Genomic DNA, 15,278 nt, shown 5'->3' with positions numbered 1-15,278 from the left:
TGGAGTTGGCTACTTAAGATGATTAGACCCCAAAATGCTAAGAACTCTATTTCTAACAGCATGGAGAACACTGATAGTACTTGGTGGAAATTCTTTGGAGAGTTATATAAAATAAATGCATTTGACTCTTCTGATTCATTCTTGTGAGAGGCAAGGAGTTTTATGACCCCTATACATAGTACCTTTGACTATATGCATAGAACCAAGGAACATAATGAAGCTGGTTGGTTGCGGCTAAGTTCGGTGGACAAAGTGATGAAAGAAATTGATGAATTCAGGGATTCTGTCTCTGGCTTCAGAAACAGATATTAAACCTCAAATCTGCTAAGTTTCTGCTGAATGTTGCCCTGAGTGACAGTCTTATCTCCTGTAGAGAAAGAGCTGAAATTGTGTAAAAACAGACAAAAGCTCTTATGATGCAAGTGAGAGGCTGAACTGCAACAAAAGATGCATGCACCGCCTCACCAGATGTCTACTGTTAAAGTGAGGGCATTGATTGGAAAAGAATGAGATCCTGAAACATGGAATGGGTGTGTGTGGGAGGACTCTGATGAAACTGCGGACACTGAGTTTGTAAACTCCAATGAAACTTTTTTGCCAGAAGAAATAGCTTCTCGATCCCCAGTAGTGGCAACATCCTCTCACTGACCCAGGCTGCCATCAGTCTTTCCACCTTTGTCTGAGGAAATAAACCTTTCATTTCCTGAGGCAACAGTGATGGCCTCCTTTGAGGCAGCTGCCAGGCAAGATAATGTTGATTCTCCTCAGAAGCCACCTCTAGCACCTCTGTTTGCTTCCAGAACTATAACTAGACTAAAGTCCTGGCAGGACCTTAGAGGTGAGGTTGAGAGTGTGACCCATCAGGAGGTGTACTACACTCAAAAAGAACTGTTTGAGTTCTCTAATTTACGTAAATAGCAACCCAGAGAGCAGGCATGGGAATGAATTTTTTTTTTTTTTTTTAAGAAAGTCTCACTCTGTCACCCAGGCCAGAGTGCAATTGCACAATCTCAGTTCAATGACACCTACACCTCCCTCTGCCTCCTAGATTCAAGCATTTCTCTTACCCCAGCCTCCTGAGTATCTGGGATTACAGACATGTGCCATGAAGCCAGACTAATTTTGATATTTTTAGTAGAGACGGGGTTTCACCATGTTGGCCAGGCTGGTCTTGAACTCCTGATGTAAGGTGAAATGCCCACCTCAGCCTCCCCAAATGCTGGGATTACAGGTATGAGCCACCATGCCTGGCTGAGAATCAATATTAAGTGTAGGGGGTAATGGTGGAAGGAACATAGAGTTGGATCAAGCTGAATTTATTGATTTGGGCCCAATTAAGTATGGACCCTGCATTTAATGTTGCAACTTAGGAAGTTAAAAAAGGTTCTAATAGTTTGTTTGCTTGGTTAGCAGAAATATGGTTTAAAAGATGGCCCACTGTGAGCAAGCTGGAAATGCCTGATGCCCCTTGGTTTAATGTAGAGGAAGGAATCTAAAGGCTTAGGGAGTTTGTGTTGGTGGAGTGGATTAGTCACCTTAGACCAGCTCATTCTAGCTGGGAGGGTCCAGAAGATATACCCTTGACCAATGCCTTGCAAAATAGATTTGTGAGGGCAGCACCTGCACCTTTGAAGAGACCTGGAATTGCTCCTTTCTGTATGTCAATCTAACGGTGGCAGCCACAGTCTCTCGACTACAAAATTTAAATACAATCGGAACAATTCGATCCTGAGGTGGCAGGGGCTAAGTGGTGGCATTCAACCATCAAAGGCAAGATGGGTGTAGCTACCATAAAGGAAAGTGGATGCAAAGTGGCAATCAGAATAGACTGACTCCAGTAGAGCTCTGGCATTGGCTAATTAATCTCAGTGTTCCTAGAAGTGAAATTGATAGGAAGCCTACTGCATTCCTACTTAAATTATGCAAATAGGAAACTTCCAGGTGGAAGGGACAAGACTAATTTAAATTTAAAAAAAAACAGAAAATATGTCCCCTCAATCAATTTTCAGACTTGAGCCAGTTTACAGACTCAGAACGCCTCAAATGAAGGGGAGTCCAGGTCCTCTTGAAGAAGGATCCCACTACATTACTGACAATCTATGCAGTGAATCTTTCTTCCTTCCTTCCCCAAGGAGACCTCTGGCCTTTTACCAGGGTAACTGCACTGGGAAATGAAAATGATTAGACATTTCAGGGATTACTGGACATTGGCTCTGAACTGACATTGAACCCAAGGGATCCAAAGTATCACTGTGGTCCTCCAGTTAAAGTAGGGGCTTATGGAGGTAAGGTAATTAATAGGGTTTTAGCTCAGGTCTGACTTACCATGGGTCCAGTCGGTCCCAGACTCATTCTGTGGTCATTTCCCCAGTGCCAGAATGCATAATTGGCATAGACATACTTAGCAGCTGGCAGGGTCCCCATATTGGCTCCCTGACTGGTCAGGTGAGGGCTACTATGGCAGGATAGACAAAATGGATGTTATTAGAGCTGCCTCTACCTAGAAAAATAGCAAATCAAAACAATATCTCATTCCTGGAGGGATTGTGGAGATTAGTGCCACCATCAAGGACTTCAAAGATGCATGGGTGTCCACATCCCTGTTCAACTCTCCCATTTGGCCTGTGCAGAAGACAGCTGGATCTTGGAGAATGACAGTGGACTATCATAAGCTTAAGCAAGTGGTGACTCCAATTGCAGCTGCTGTACGAGATGCGGTTTCATTGCTTGAGCAAATTAACACATAACCTGTTACCGGTGTGTGGCCATTGACTTGGCAAATGCCTTTCTCTCCATTCCTTTCCATAAGGACCACCAGAAGCAATTTGCCTTCATCTGGCAAGGCCAATAATATACCTTTACTGTCATACCTCAGGGGTTTATCGGCTCTCTGGCTTTGTGTCATAATTTTATTCGGAGAGACCTTGATTGCTTTTCACCTCTGCAAGCTATCACACTGATCTATTACATTGATGACATTATGCTGATTGGATCCAGTAAGCAAGAAGTAGCAAACTCACTGGACTTATTGGTGAGACATTTGCATGCCAGAGGATGAGAAATAAATCTGTCTAAAAATCAGGGATCTTCTACTACCTCAGTAGAATTTCTAGGAGTCCAGTGATGTGGGGTCTGTCAAGATATTCCTTCTAAGATAAAGGAGAAGTTGCTGCATTTGGCCCCTCCTACTACCAAGAAAGAGGCACAACATGTAATGGGCCAATTTGGATTTTGGAGGCAATGCATTCCTCATTTGAGTATGTTACTGCAGCCTATTTATTGAGTGACATGAAAGGCTGTCATCTTTGAATGGGACTCAGAAGAGGAGAAGGCTCTGCAATAGGTCCAGGCTGCTGTGCAAGCTGCTCTGCCATTTGGGCCATATGACCCACCAGATGCAATGGTGCTTGAGGTGTCAGTGGCAGATAGGGATGCCGTTTGAAGTCCTTGGCAAGCTCCCATAGGCCTGAGGCCTCTAGGATTTTGGAGCAAAGCCCTGCCATCTTTTGCAGATAATTACTCTTTTTTTAAGAGACAACTCTTGGCCTGTTTCTGGGCTTTGGTGGAAACAAAAGTTTGATAGTGATCATAAAGTCACCATGCTATCTGAGCTGCCTATCATGAACTGGGTGCTTTCTGACCCATAAAGTGGGTCACGCACAGCAGCATTCCATCATCAAGTGGAAGTGGTACATACGTGATTGGGTTCAAGTAGGTCCTGAAGGCACAAGTAAGTTATATGAGGAAGTGGCTCAAATGTCCATGGTCTCCACTCCTGCCTCCCTGCCTTCTCTTCCCCAGCCTTCACCAATGTCCTTATGGGGAGTTGACAGAGGACTTGAGCCTGGTTCACAGACGGTTCTGCATGATATAGAGGCACCACCCGAAAGTAGACAGCTGTAGCACTAGAGCCCCTTTCTAGGACATCCCTGAAGGTCAGCAGTGAAGGGAAATCTTCCCAGTGGGCAGAACTTAGAGCAGTGCACCTGGTTGTGCACTCTGCATGGAAGGAGAAATGGCCAGATGTGCGATTATATACTGATTTATGGACTGTAGCCAATGGTTTGGCTGGATGATCAGGGACTTGGAAGAAGCATGATTGGAAGATTGATGACAAAGAAACTTGGGGAAGAGGTATATGGGTGGACCTCTCTGGGTGGTCAAAAACCATGAAGATATTTATATCCCATATGAGTGCTCACCAATGGGTGACCTCAGTGGAGGAGGAGTTTAATAATCAAGTAGATAGGATGACCCATTCTGTGGACACCACTCAGACTCTTTCTCCAGCCACCCCTGTGGTTGCCCAATGGTCCCATGAACAAAGTAGCCATGGCGACAGTGATGGAGATGACGCATGGGCTCAGCACCATGGACTTCCACTCACCAAGGCTAACGTTGCTACAGCCACTGCTGAATGCCCAATTTGCCATCAGCAGAGACCAACACTGAGCCCTCGATATGGCACCATTCCTCGGGGTGATCAGCCAGCTACCTAGTGGCAGGTTGATTATATTTCCAAATTTCCATTCTGGAAAGGACAGACGTTTGCCCTCCCTGAAACAGACACTTACTCCAAATATGGGTTTGCCTATTCTGCACACAATGCTTCTGCCAGACTACCATCCATGGACTCACGGAATGCCATATCCACCTTTATGGTAGTCCACACAGCAATATCTCTGATCAACGCACTCACTTTATGGCTAAAGAAGTGCAGCAGTGGGCTCATGCTCATGGAGTTCACTTGTCTTATCACATTTCCCATTATCTTGAGGCAGCTGGATTGACATAATGGTGGAATGGCCTTTTGAAGTCACAATTACAATGCCAACTAGGTGACAGTACTTTGCAGGGCTGGGGCAGTGTTCTCCAGAAGACCATATATGCTCTGAATCAGCACCCAATGTATGATACACTTTCTCCCATAACCAGGATTCATGGGTCCAAGAATCAAGGAGTGGAGCTGGAAGTGAATAGATCACTCATCATCACCCCTAGTGATCCACTAGCAAAATTTTTGCTTCCTGTTCCCTCAACATTATATTCTGCTGGCCTAGAGGTCTTAGTTCCAGAGGGAGAAATGCTGTCACTTGGAGACACAACAATTCCATTAAACTAGAAGTTAAGATTGCCACCGGGACACCTTGGGCTCCTCCTATCTTTAAGTGAACAGGCAAAGAAGGGTGTTATAGTGTTGCCTGGGGTGATTGACCCAGACTATCAAGATGAAATCAGTCTACTACTCCACAACAGATGTAAGAAAGAATATTCATGGAATACAGGAGATCCATTAGGGTGTCTCTTAGTATTACCATGCCCTGTGATTAAGGTCAATGGGAAACTACCACAGCCCAATCCAGGCAGGACTACAAATGGCCAAACCCTTCAGGAATGAAGTTGTGGGTCGCTCCAGCAGGAAAAAAAAACATAACCTGCTGAAGTGCTTGCTGTAGGCAAAGGGAATACAGAATGGGTAACAGAAGAAGGTAGTCATCAATACTGGCTATGACCACATGACCGGCTGCAGAAATGAGGACTGTAACTGTCATGAGTATTTCCTCCTTTTGTTAAAAATATGTTTGTGCATGCAGACTCTTGAACTAAAAAAAAAAATCTTCATTTTATTTCCTTTTCCTTTATTATGTGCCATAAGATTTATTGGCTTCCAGGCGCTGGGCTTCAAGAGACAACGATGCAAGATGGCAGCCATCATGGGCTCGGGAGTAAAAGTCCCTTGCAATCCCCAACTGTTGGAAGGACTCGAAGAAGGCCAGAAAGGAGTAGGGGATGGCACAAAAAATTAGTATCATTTACAATATCTTATTACAATAACCCAGTTATCTGGGTTTTAGAAGATGAGGAAGACATGACACAAGTTGCACAGGGATGATATTTGAAACTCCAAGAACAATTTAGGAAAGCCAATTATACAATCTTAAAATAGAATGTGGACCTAAATATCAAGAAGCGTCCTCCTTTGTAAGATTTGTGACAAAAATTATTATGAATGGAGTTAATAGTTCTAATGGAGTGGTGTACCCAAGAGCCATATCACTGATGGCAAAATGGCAGAATTCATAGCATCAAAGTTGTCCTGCAAGAGCTTCAGCGCCTAATGGTGTCTAAAGAAAATATAAGCAGTGGCTCATACCTGTTATCCCAGCACTTTGGAAGGCTGAGGTGGTCGGAACACCTAACGTCAGGAGTTCCAGACCAGCCTGACCAACATGGAGAAACCTTGTCTCTACTAAAAATACACAATTAGTCAGGGATGGTGGCGCATGCCTGTAATCCCAGCTACTTGGGAGGCTGAGGCAGGAGAATCGCTTGAACCTGGGAGGCAGAGGTTGCAGTGAGCTGAGATTGCGCCACTGCACTCCAGCCTGGGCAACAAGAGCAAAATTCCGTCTCAAAAAAAAAAAAAAAGGAAAAGAAAAGAAAATATGAAACTCCTTCAGCTGCCTGAAGGACAGTGTTACAGCAATTAATCGAAAAGAAAAACCACAGGCCCTTCCCCTCCTCCCCCCTCAATTTAAGCAGTCTTCATTTTCCACAGTAGTAAATTTCCTAGATATGTCTTGTAGACCTCAAAGTACTGGAGAGGAAGCTCCCATTCAAAGGAAATTTATCTTAAGATATTGTAAATGATACTAATTTTTTGTCCATTAGAAATATAAAAGTTGAGCTATAACAAGTCATCCTGTCAACTGTACACTGTTCATGTATTTGAACTTCTGGGACCAAGAAAGTCTGTTTAAATTGATTCTCAGCCGGGCATGGTGAGTCACGCCAGCACTTTGGAAGGCCAAGGCGGGGGGATCATCTGAGGTCAGGAGTTCGAGTGCAGCCTGACCAACATGGAGAAACCGCGTGTCTTCTAAAAATACAAAATTAGTCAGGTGTGGTGGTGCATGCCTGTAATCCCAGCTACTCGGGAGTCTGAGGCAGGAGAATCGCTTGAACATGGGAGGCCGAGGTTGTGGTGAGCTGAGATCCACCATTGCACTCCAGCCTAGGTGACAAGAGTGAAACTCCATCTCAAAAAAAAAAATTGATTCCCATCATAACTGGTGGGGCACATCTAACTCAACTGTGAAAAGACACATCACACAATCACCTTGCTGCTGATTCTATGGCCTGGGGTCTCTGCCTTCTCCCCTTACCCTCCTGCATCCCATCCTCCCTGCGACAATAGCCCTCTAGCCTCGGGGGCCTGTTAGAGTAGATGCGAAGGTTTCAGGTCACAGCCCGTGGGATTACTGCTGGGTGTGTGGGGTGCTTCGCCTGCACCCCTGGTTTCTTTAAGTCTTAAATGACGCCCCTTCCAAGCCATAATCCTGTCCCCACGCTCCTCCACTCCCACCCTTGCGAAGCATAGACTGTAACCCCTCTGCTCCCCTCTGAGACTGGCCTTCGGTGAGGAATTCAGGGCTTTCCCCTTATCTTCCGTCCGTCACCTTTATTGAGGGGTGCTGCTTTTTCTTCCCTCCTCAGGTTCCTTTTTGCACCATCACCACCCAACACCTTCCATGACACTTCCTTGCTTTGGCCAGAAGCCATCAGTTAAGGTTGGAAAGAGTCTCTGACCTCCCTTGTTTAGCTTTGGAACCGTACTTATTCACTCTCCACCAGCCTGGGAAATGCATATTGGGTCCTCAGCCCTGCCACCCTCTGCTGTCATCAGCCAATGCCTTGTTTTTAGCTCAGGTTTTGATAAGATGAAAGAATAGTCACCAGAGGTACTCAGACCTGCCAGCTCTCAGAGTCCTTGGTGGTTGAACTCCGAGAAAGACCAGATGAAGCACACGAGATCCGTCTGAATTGTTTTATTTTCCTGTAATTACTTTTGCTTTTAAAAATTGAAGAAGTGGGCCGGATGCGGTGCCTCTCGCCTGCAATCCCAGCACTTTGGGAGGCCGAGGTGGGCGGATCACAAGGTCAAGAGATCGAGACCATTCTGGCCAACATGGTGAAACCCCGGCTCTACTAAAAATACAAAAAAAATTAACCAGGCGTTGTGGCACGTGCCTGTGGTCCCAGCTACTAGGGAGACTGAGGCAGAAGAATCGCTTGAACCCAGGAGGCAGAGGTTGCAGTGAGCCGAGATCACGCCACTGCACTCCAGCCTGGTGACAGAGCAAGATTCTGTCTCAAAGAAAAATAAAAAACAAAAATAAAAATTGAAGTTTTAAACTTCTTCAATTCTGGGATCAAGAATGTTTTCAATTCTGGAAAACAAAAAACAATAAAAAAGATTTACTAACTTCCTATCAACATTTAAGCATTGTTAACTTTATGTATCGCTATTTTGGTTGGGGATTGGTGCATTTCTGGTTGTACAAAGGATAGTTGTATTATGTTAGGCGTGATTATGACCTTATTATTGTCATTATTTGAAGATTATGTATGATCTCAGGAGATGTGTATGGGTTCAAGTTGAAAAACGATGAACTTGTGATGGTTAATACTGTCGACTTGATTGGATTGAGGGTTACAAAGTATTAATCCTGGTTGTGTCTTTGTGGATGTTGCCAAAGGAGATTAACATTTGAGTCAGTGGGCTGGAAAAGGCAGATGCACCCTTAACCTGGTGGGCACAATCTAATCAGCTGCCAGTAAGTATAATAATGTAGCAGAAAAATGTGAGAGACAGGCCTAGCCTTCCAGACTACATCTCTCTCCTGTGCTGGATGCTTCCTGCCCTCAAACGTTGGACTCCAAGTTCTTCAGTTTTGGGACTCAGACTGGCTCTCTTTCCTCCTCAGCGTGTAGACAGCCAATTGCTGGATGTTGTGATACTGTAAGTTAATACTTAATAAATTCATATATATATATGTATATATGTACACACATATATATGTACATATATTCAGTTAGTTCTGTCTCTCTAAGACAATTCTAATATAGGAGCATATAATTCTACCTTTATCAAGTGGCCAAGTCTTCTCTGTTTTTTAATTCCCAAGATCAAGGCCTAAATTTTAAAAAATAACAATTTCAAGATGTCTTTTAAACTTCTACTTACAGGTTTCCCAGAGAGCCCCTTGGCAATCACAAAGATTTGTTTAAAAAAAATAAATTAAAAAAAAAAAAGATTTGTTTTTTTACCTATTAGAAGGGAAGGCCAAAATGGAAGTTTGTCTGGTATCCTTTGCATTTTGTAAGTATTTCAACACTTTTTTAAGAAGCACATAGTAAGAACTATCAAATCAAAACAGAAGTGTAACTTTCTGTTGGTTAAGTTTGAACAAGTGAAATATTACTAAGATAAATATGAGGCCATGCATGGTGGCTCAGAGGCCATGCATGGTGGCTCAGTCCTGTAATCCCAGCACTTTGCCAGGCTAAGGCAGGAGGCTTGCTTGAGCCCAAGAGTTCAAGACTGAGCAATATACAAAATACCCATCCCTACCAATATTTTTTTTTTTTTTTTTTGAGACGGAGTTTCACTCATGTTACCCAGGCTGGAGTGCAATGGCGCGATCTCGGCTCACCGCAACCTCCGCCTCCTGGGTTCAGGCAATTCTCCTGCCTCAGCCTCCTGAGTAGCTGGGATTACAGGCACGCACCACCATGCCCAGCTAATTTTTTGTATTTTTAGTAGAGGCGGGGTTTCACCATGTTGACCAGGATGGTCTCCATCTCTTGACCTCGTGATCCACCCGCCTCAGCCTCCCAAAGTGCTGGGATTACAGGCTTGAGCCACCGCGCCCGGCCTCCAATTTTTTTTTTAATAGGTGAGTGTGGTGCATGCCACTGTGGTCCCACAGTACTTGGGAGGCTGATGTGGGAGAATTGCTTGACCCCGGGAGGTGGAGCCTGCAGCAAGCCATGATTATGCTACTGTACTCCATGCTGGGTGACAGAATGAGACCTTGACTTAAAGGAACAAACAAGGCTGGGTGCAGTGGCTCATGCCTGTAATCCCAGCACTTTGGGAGGCCGAGGCAGGCAAATTGCCTGAGGCCAGGACTTCAAGACCACCCTGGCCAACATAGTAAAACCCGGTCTCTTAAAAAAAAAAAAAAGGAACAAACAAAAAACATAAATATGTTTCAGGTACTGCATATACTTTATATGGTAGGAGATTTGCCAATGTTCTCACTGTCCCTAAGATGTTCTTATCTTCAGGAAAATATTTATTAATATTTATAGAACTGTTATATATTTTTCCCTGTAAAGAATTTTATTCTTGGCCAGGCACAGTGGCTCACGCCTGTAATCCTAGTACTTTGGGAGGCGGAGGCGAAGGCAGGCAGATCACCTGAAGTCAGGAGTTCAACACCAGCCTGGCCAGCTAGATGAAAATCTGTCTCTACCAAAAATACAAAAACTAGCTAGGCTTGTTGGCACCCACCCATAATCCCAGCTACTCAAGAGGCTGAGGCAGGAGAATCACTTGAACCCAGGAGATGGAGGTTCCAGCAAGCCAAGATTGAGCCACTGCACTCCAGCCTGGGTGACAGAGTGAGATTCCATCCTATAAAAAAGAAGTTTATAGTCCATTCTGATATTATTCGCTACTCTTCCTAATTAATCAGAGCCATTCAATCTTATCACCAACATGTGGTTCTGCTTTTCTCTCATGCTTGCCTAAGTGCTCTTAAGCTATAAGTAAAAATTGGGTCTTTATCAAGAAGAACATCCTCAAAGCCTTATAAACAAGACTGTGGGAGATACTCTAATTATTAACACTGCAGTGAATAAACTTGTGGGTGTAGGGTTCAAGTTGGCATTGCTTATACTCTGTCTCACTGTTAACAGGGGACTAAACTGTGGTTTCAAGATTATTTTTAGATTAGAAGCAGATGACTCTGTGGAAACCCACTAACCCAATATCCTGTGGAGCAAGATTTACATAGAGCTGAGCATCTAATAGTGACCATTTTTTTGATGAGGAATGTTGTATTATTCCTAATGTTCTAGTTTCTGATGTGTATATGGGAAGCCCTTTATTTTCCTTCAAATTCTATCTCCAACTCTGAATGTAGAAAACTACTTTTTCAAGCTGAGTATGGTGGCTCACACCGGTAATTCCCACAATTTGAGAGGCCGAGGAGAAAGAATCACTTGAGCCCAGGAGTTTGGGATCAGCCTGGGCAACATGGCAAAACACTGTCTCTGCAAAAAACGAAAAATTAGCCAGGCATGATGCTACATGCCTGTAGTTGCCGCAGTTGGGGAGGCTGAGGTGGGAGAATTGCTTGAGCCTGGGAGATGGAGGCCACAGTGAGCCATGTTCATGCCATTGCTCACTAGCCTGGGTGACTGAGAAAGCCCCTTTCTCAAAATAAAAACCAAAGCAAAACAAAACAAAAACCGGGTGCAGTGGCTCATGCCTATAATCCTAGCACTTTGGGAGGCCAAGGCGGGTAGATCACAAGGTCAGGAGTTTGAGACCAGCCTGGCCAACATAGTGAAACCCCGTCTCTTAAAAAAAAAAAAGACTCCAAAGTTTTATTTCAAACATAGCAAATGTATTTCTCCATGCCTTTTCAGATTAACGGTTATGTATTTCTTGTTCTTATAATTCTTCTTTAAGCTAATGAGTTGAGTAATAATCACTGACACATGTTCATTCTATATTTGTATGAAAGCCATGCTTTTAAAACTTACATACTTTTAAAATTATACTTTGACACTTCTTAACAGCTTCTCTGATTTCTCTTTTCTAATTCAACCTACATACTGCTGTCAGTGTGGTCTTCCTAAAATATCACTTATGTCACTAACTCCCTTTCTTGCTGAAATCTCCTATCAACAAGATAAATTTCCAAAAGTCATCAGCCTAATATTCACAGTCTTTGACTATTGGGCTTCAAGCACTTTTAGAACCTTACATTCTACACAAATTTCTTTTAGGCCAAGCAAAAATACTGTACTTGTTTTATTTTACTAGTGTACCATGTTAAAATTGTTTTAAAATCTCATCTGAATGGCTTTCTCTGTTCTCTTTCCTTCTTGGAATTTCTATTCCTTTAGGTCAGCTCATTTTATCTCAGCCAGTAGCCCCCAATGGAAAGTAGGTGCCTGAACACTTATAGCATTTAATGCAATATAAAGATATATTATGGTATAATAAAGAGTATATCTGGTCTTTGTCTCAGTTTTTGGCATAGAGCTTCAAAATTTGTTGGAACTTCCAAAGTGACAGAAATATCTTTGTAATACCAGGGGGATGACTCATTTTGGGCCACTAGCCTCAAGATGGTGACTTGTCATCAGAAAGATCAACCATGTGATTAGAGGATTAGATGGCTGGGACTTTGAGCCAGGCTGACTTGACTGAGTTCAATCACATGGTCAATGATTTACTAAATCAATCATGCCTACATAATGAATCTCCAATAAAAACTCTGAATGCAGGCCAGGCGCGGTGGCTGATGCCTGTAATCCCAGCACTTTGGGAGGCCGAGGCGGGGGGATCACGAGGTCAAGAGATCGACACCATCCTGGTCAACATGGTGAAACCCCGTTTCTACTAAAAAAACAAAAAATTAGCTGGGCATGGTGGCACGTGCCTGTAATCCCCACTACTCAGGAGGCTGAGGCAGGAGAATTGCCTGAACCCAGGAGGCGGAGGTTGCGGTGAGCCGAGGTCACGCCATTGCACTCCAGCCTGGGTAACAAGAGCGAAACTCCGTCCCAAAAAAAAAAAAAAACTCTGAATACTGGAGCTCAGTGGAGCTTCCTGGTTGGTGAACCTTGAGGTACCAGTGGACAAATTCATCTAGATTTTTTTAGGAGAGGCGACCAAAGCTCTGCATTCCCGCCCAGAGCTTTCCTTATGCGTGTCTTCAATGGACAATTCTTGAGCTATATCTTTATAATAAAACTAACCACAAATATATAATTTTCTCGATTTGTTCTACTAAATTTCCAAAAAAAGATATAAAAACCTGAAATGTGAAGCCAAGTTAGTCAAATGTATAGGTGACCTGGGGGCCTCTGGAATTTCTGGATAGCATCTGAAGTAAGGGCAGTCTTACGGAAGACTGAGCCATGAACCTGTGACATGTGCACTACATCCAAGTGGTTAGTGGCAGAGCTGTATGGCACTCTACTCCAGCTGGGACTGAAATACAGCACATACTGAACACTGTATTATTTTAGAAGTCTACATTTTATGTATGAAGAAAACATGTTACTTCATTTGTCTGCATTATCCAGCCATCTTGGGAATTCTCTTTCATAGCAGTGGACTATGCAATTTCCCCCCGGGCACAACTGTTCAGAGTGGATACATGACCTACCTGTATTTAAGACACCAAGATTCTGTCTTTCAGGAATGTGTATAGGAATACTGAAGTGTTAATCTGTGGGCTGGTGGTGCTGGAGCAAGAGGTCTCTGGCGTAGTAAGTACCCAACAGATTTTTGTTGAATGAGTAAATGAAAGAAGTGTCTGTAACTTTAGGGATTTGATAGCCATTTCTCCTATGTACACGGAAAAGCAAAGAAAATCAGTCTTCTGAAAGAAAAGAGAACACAGCCTGAATGTTTATATCCCCCCAAAACTCATATGTTTAAACTCAGTCACCAATGCAACTGTATTAAGGGTTAGGGCCAGAGGTGGTGAAGCACACCTGTGATCCCAGCACTTTGGGAGGCCAAGGTGGGAGGATTACTTGAGGCCAGGAGTCCGAGAACAGTCTGGACAATGTAGCCAGTTCTTGTCTCTACAAAAAATACAAAAATTAGCCTGGCATGGTAGTATGCGCCTGTGGTCCCAGCTACTTGTGAGGCTGAGGCAGGAGGATTGCTTTAGCCCAAAAGGTTGAGGCTGCACTGCACCAAGATTGTGTCACTGCACTCCAACCTGGGTGATACAGCAAGACCCTGTCTCAAAAAAAAAAAAAAAGTCTTAGGCCTTTTAGGAGGCAGTAAATAAGCCATGAAGGCAGAAACTTCATAAAGAAGCTGAAGGGAATTGTTTGCCCTTTTGCCATGTGAGGACACAGAGAAGATGCCATCTATGATGCAGAGAGCCCTCACCAGACACTGAATCTGCTGATGCCTTAACTTGGACTTCTCAGCCTCCAGATCTATGAGCAATAAATTTCTGTTGTTTATAAATTTCCCATTCTAAGATGTTTTGTTATAAGAGTCCAAAAGGAGTAAGACAAAGCAGATGCAAAGTGAGATGCAGAGACAGAAGATCATGTGGCTGTGGAAAGATGATAAGATAATTTCTTGGGGGCTCCTAAAGACTTTTCTGTTCCAAGCTGGGCGTGGTGGCTCACATCTGTAATCCCAGCACTTTGGGAGGCTGAGGCAGGAGGATCATGAGGTCAGCAGTTCGAGACCAGCCTGGCCAACGTGGTGAAACCCTGTCTCTACTAAAAATATAAAAATCAGCCTGGCATGGTGGTACACACCTGTAGTCTCAGCTAGTGGGGAGGCTAAGGCAGAAGGATTGCTTGAACCGGGAGGTGGAGGTTGCACTGAGTCAAGATCACGCCACTACACTCCAGCCAGGGCAATGCAGTGAGATTCCGTCTTAAAAAAAAAAAAAAAGATTTTTCTGTTTCAGATCTAGCGAGGCCTTGATGCATCTTGTCTTCATTTACATTGAAATGGGCCTGTATATTCCCATTACATTTCTCCATTTGACCAAGTCAGTTTGAGAGTTTTTCTGCTCCTAATATTAAATGATTTTTTCTAATGATAAAATCATGAGTCTCAGTCAAGCACGGGTGGCTTACACCTGTAATCTCAGCACTTTGGGAGGCCGAGGCGGGCAGATCACTTGAGGTCAGGAGTTCGAAACCAGCCTGGCCAACATGGTGAAACCCTATCTCTACTAAAAATACAAAAAAAAAAAATTAGCAGGGCATACTGGTGTATGTCTATAGTCCCAGCTACTTGAGAGGCTGAGGCAGGAGAATTGCTTGAACCTGGGAGGCGGAGGTTGCAGTGAGCCGAGATCGCACAACTGCACTCCAGCCTGGGTGATGGAGGGACACCCCGTCCCCTACCCCCGTCCCCCCAAAATTATAAATCTTAGAGAAATATAAAAAGAATTTGTCAAAGATTTTACTCTTTAGTTAAATGAGGAAAATAGTAAGATATTACAACAGGTTCAAAAAAGAATCCAAACAACAGACATGTGTAAATCATGAACATTAAAATAATTTCCAAGTGGATATAAAACTGACTTTTGGGAGAGAAGATTTGTGTCCTCACTGGACAGAATTCATCTGCATGGCTATGGACAAGAATGATTTGCATTGCTACTTGTTTTCTGCAAGTTAATTTTAGTCTCTAAAGAGCTGTG

General features: G+C 43.6%; 1 pseudogene; it reads left to right on the top strand.

The window, feature by feature from the left end:
* Positions 1-5,702: 5,702 nt before the first annotated feature.
* LOC108303806 lies at positions 5,703-6,566 on the top strand (annotated as a pseudogene).
* Positions 6,567-15,278: the final 8,712 nt, after the last annotated feature.

The sequence above is a fragment of the Cebus imitator genome, unplaced genomic scaffold (genome assembly GCF_001604975.1).
Source record: "Cebus imitator isolate Cc_AM_T3 unplaced genomic scaffold, Cebus_imitator-1.0 Scaffold2, whole genome shotgun sequence".
NCBI classification, from domain to species: domain Eukaryota; kingdom Metazoa; phylum Chordata; class Mammalia; order Primates; family Cebidae; genus Cebus; species Cebus imitator.
Note: the sequence above shows the minus strand (reverse complement) of the source record. Positions and strands in the feature narration are given on the sequence as shown.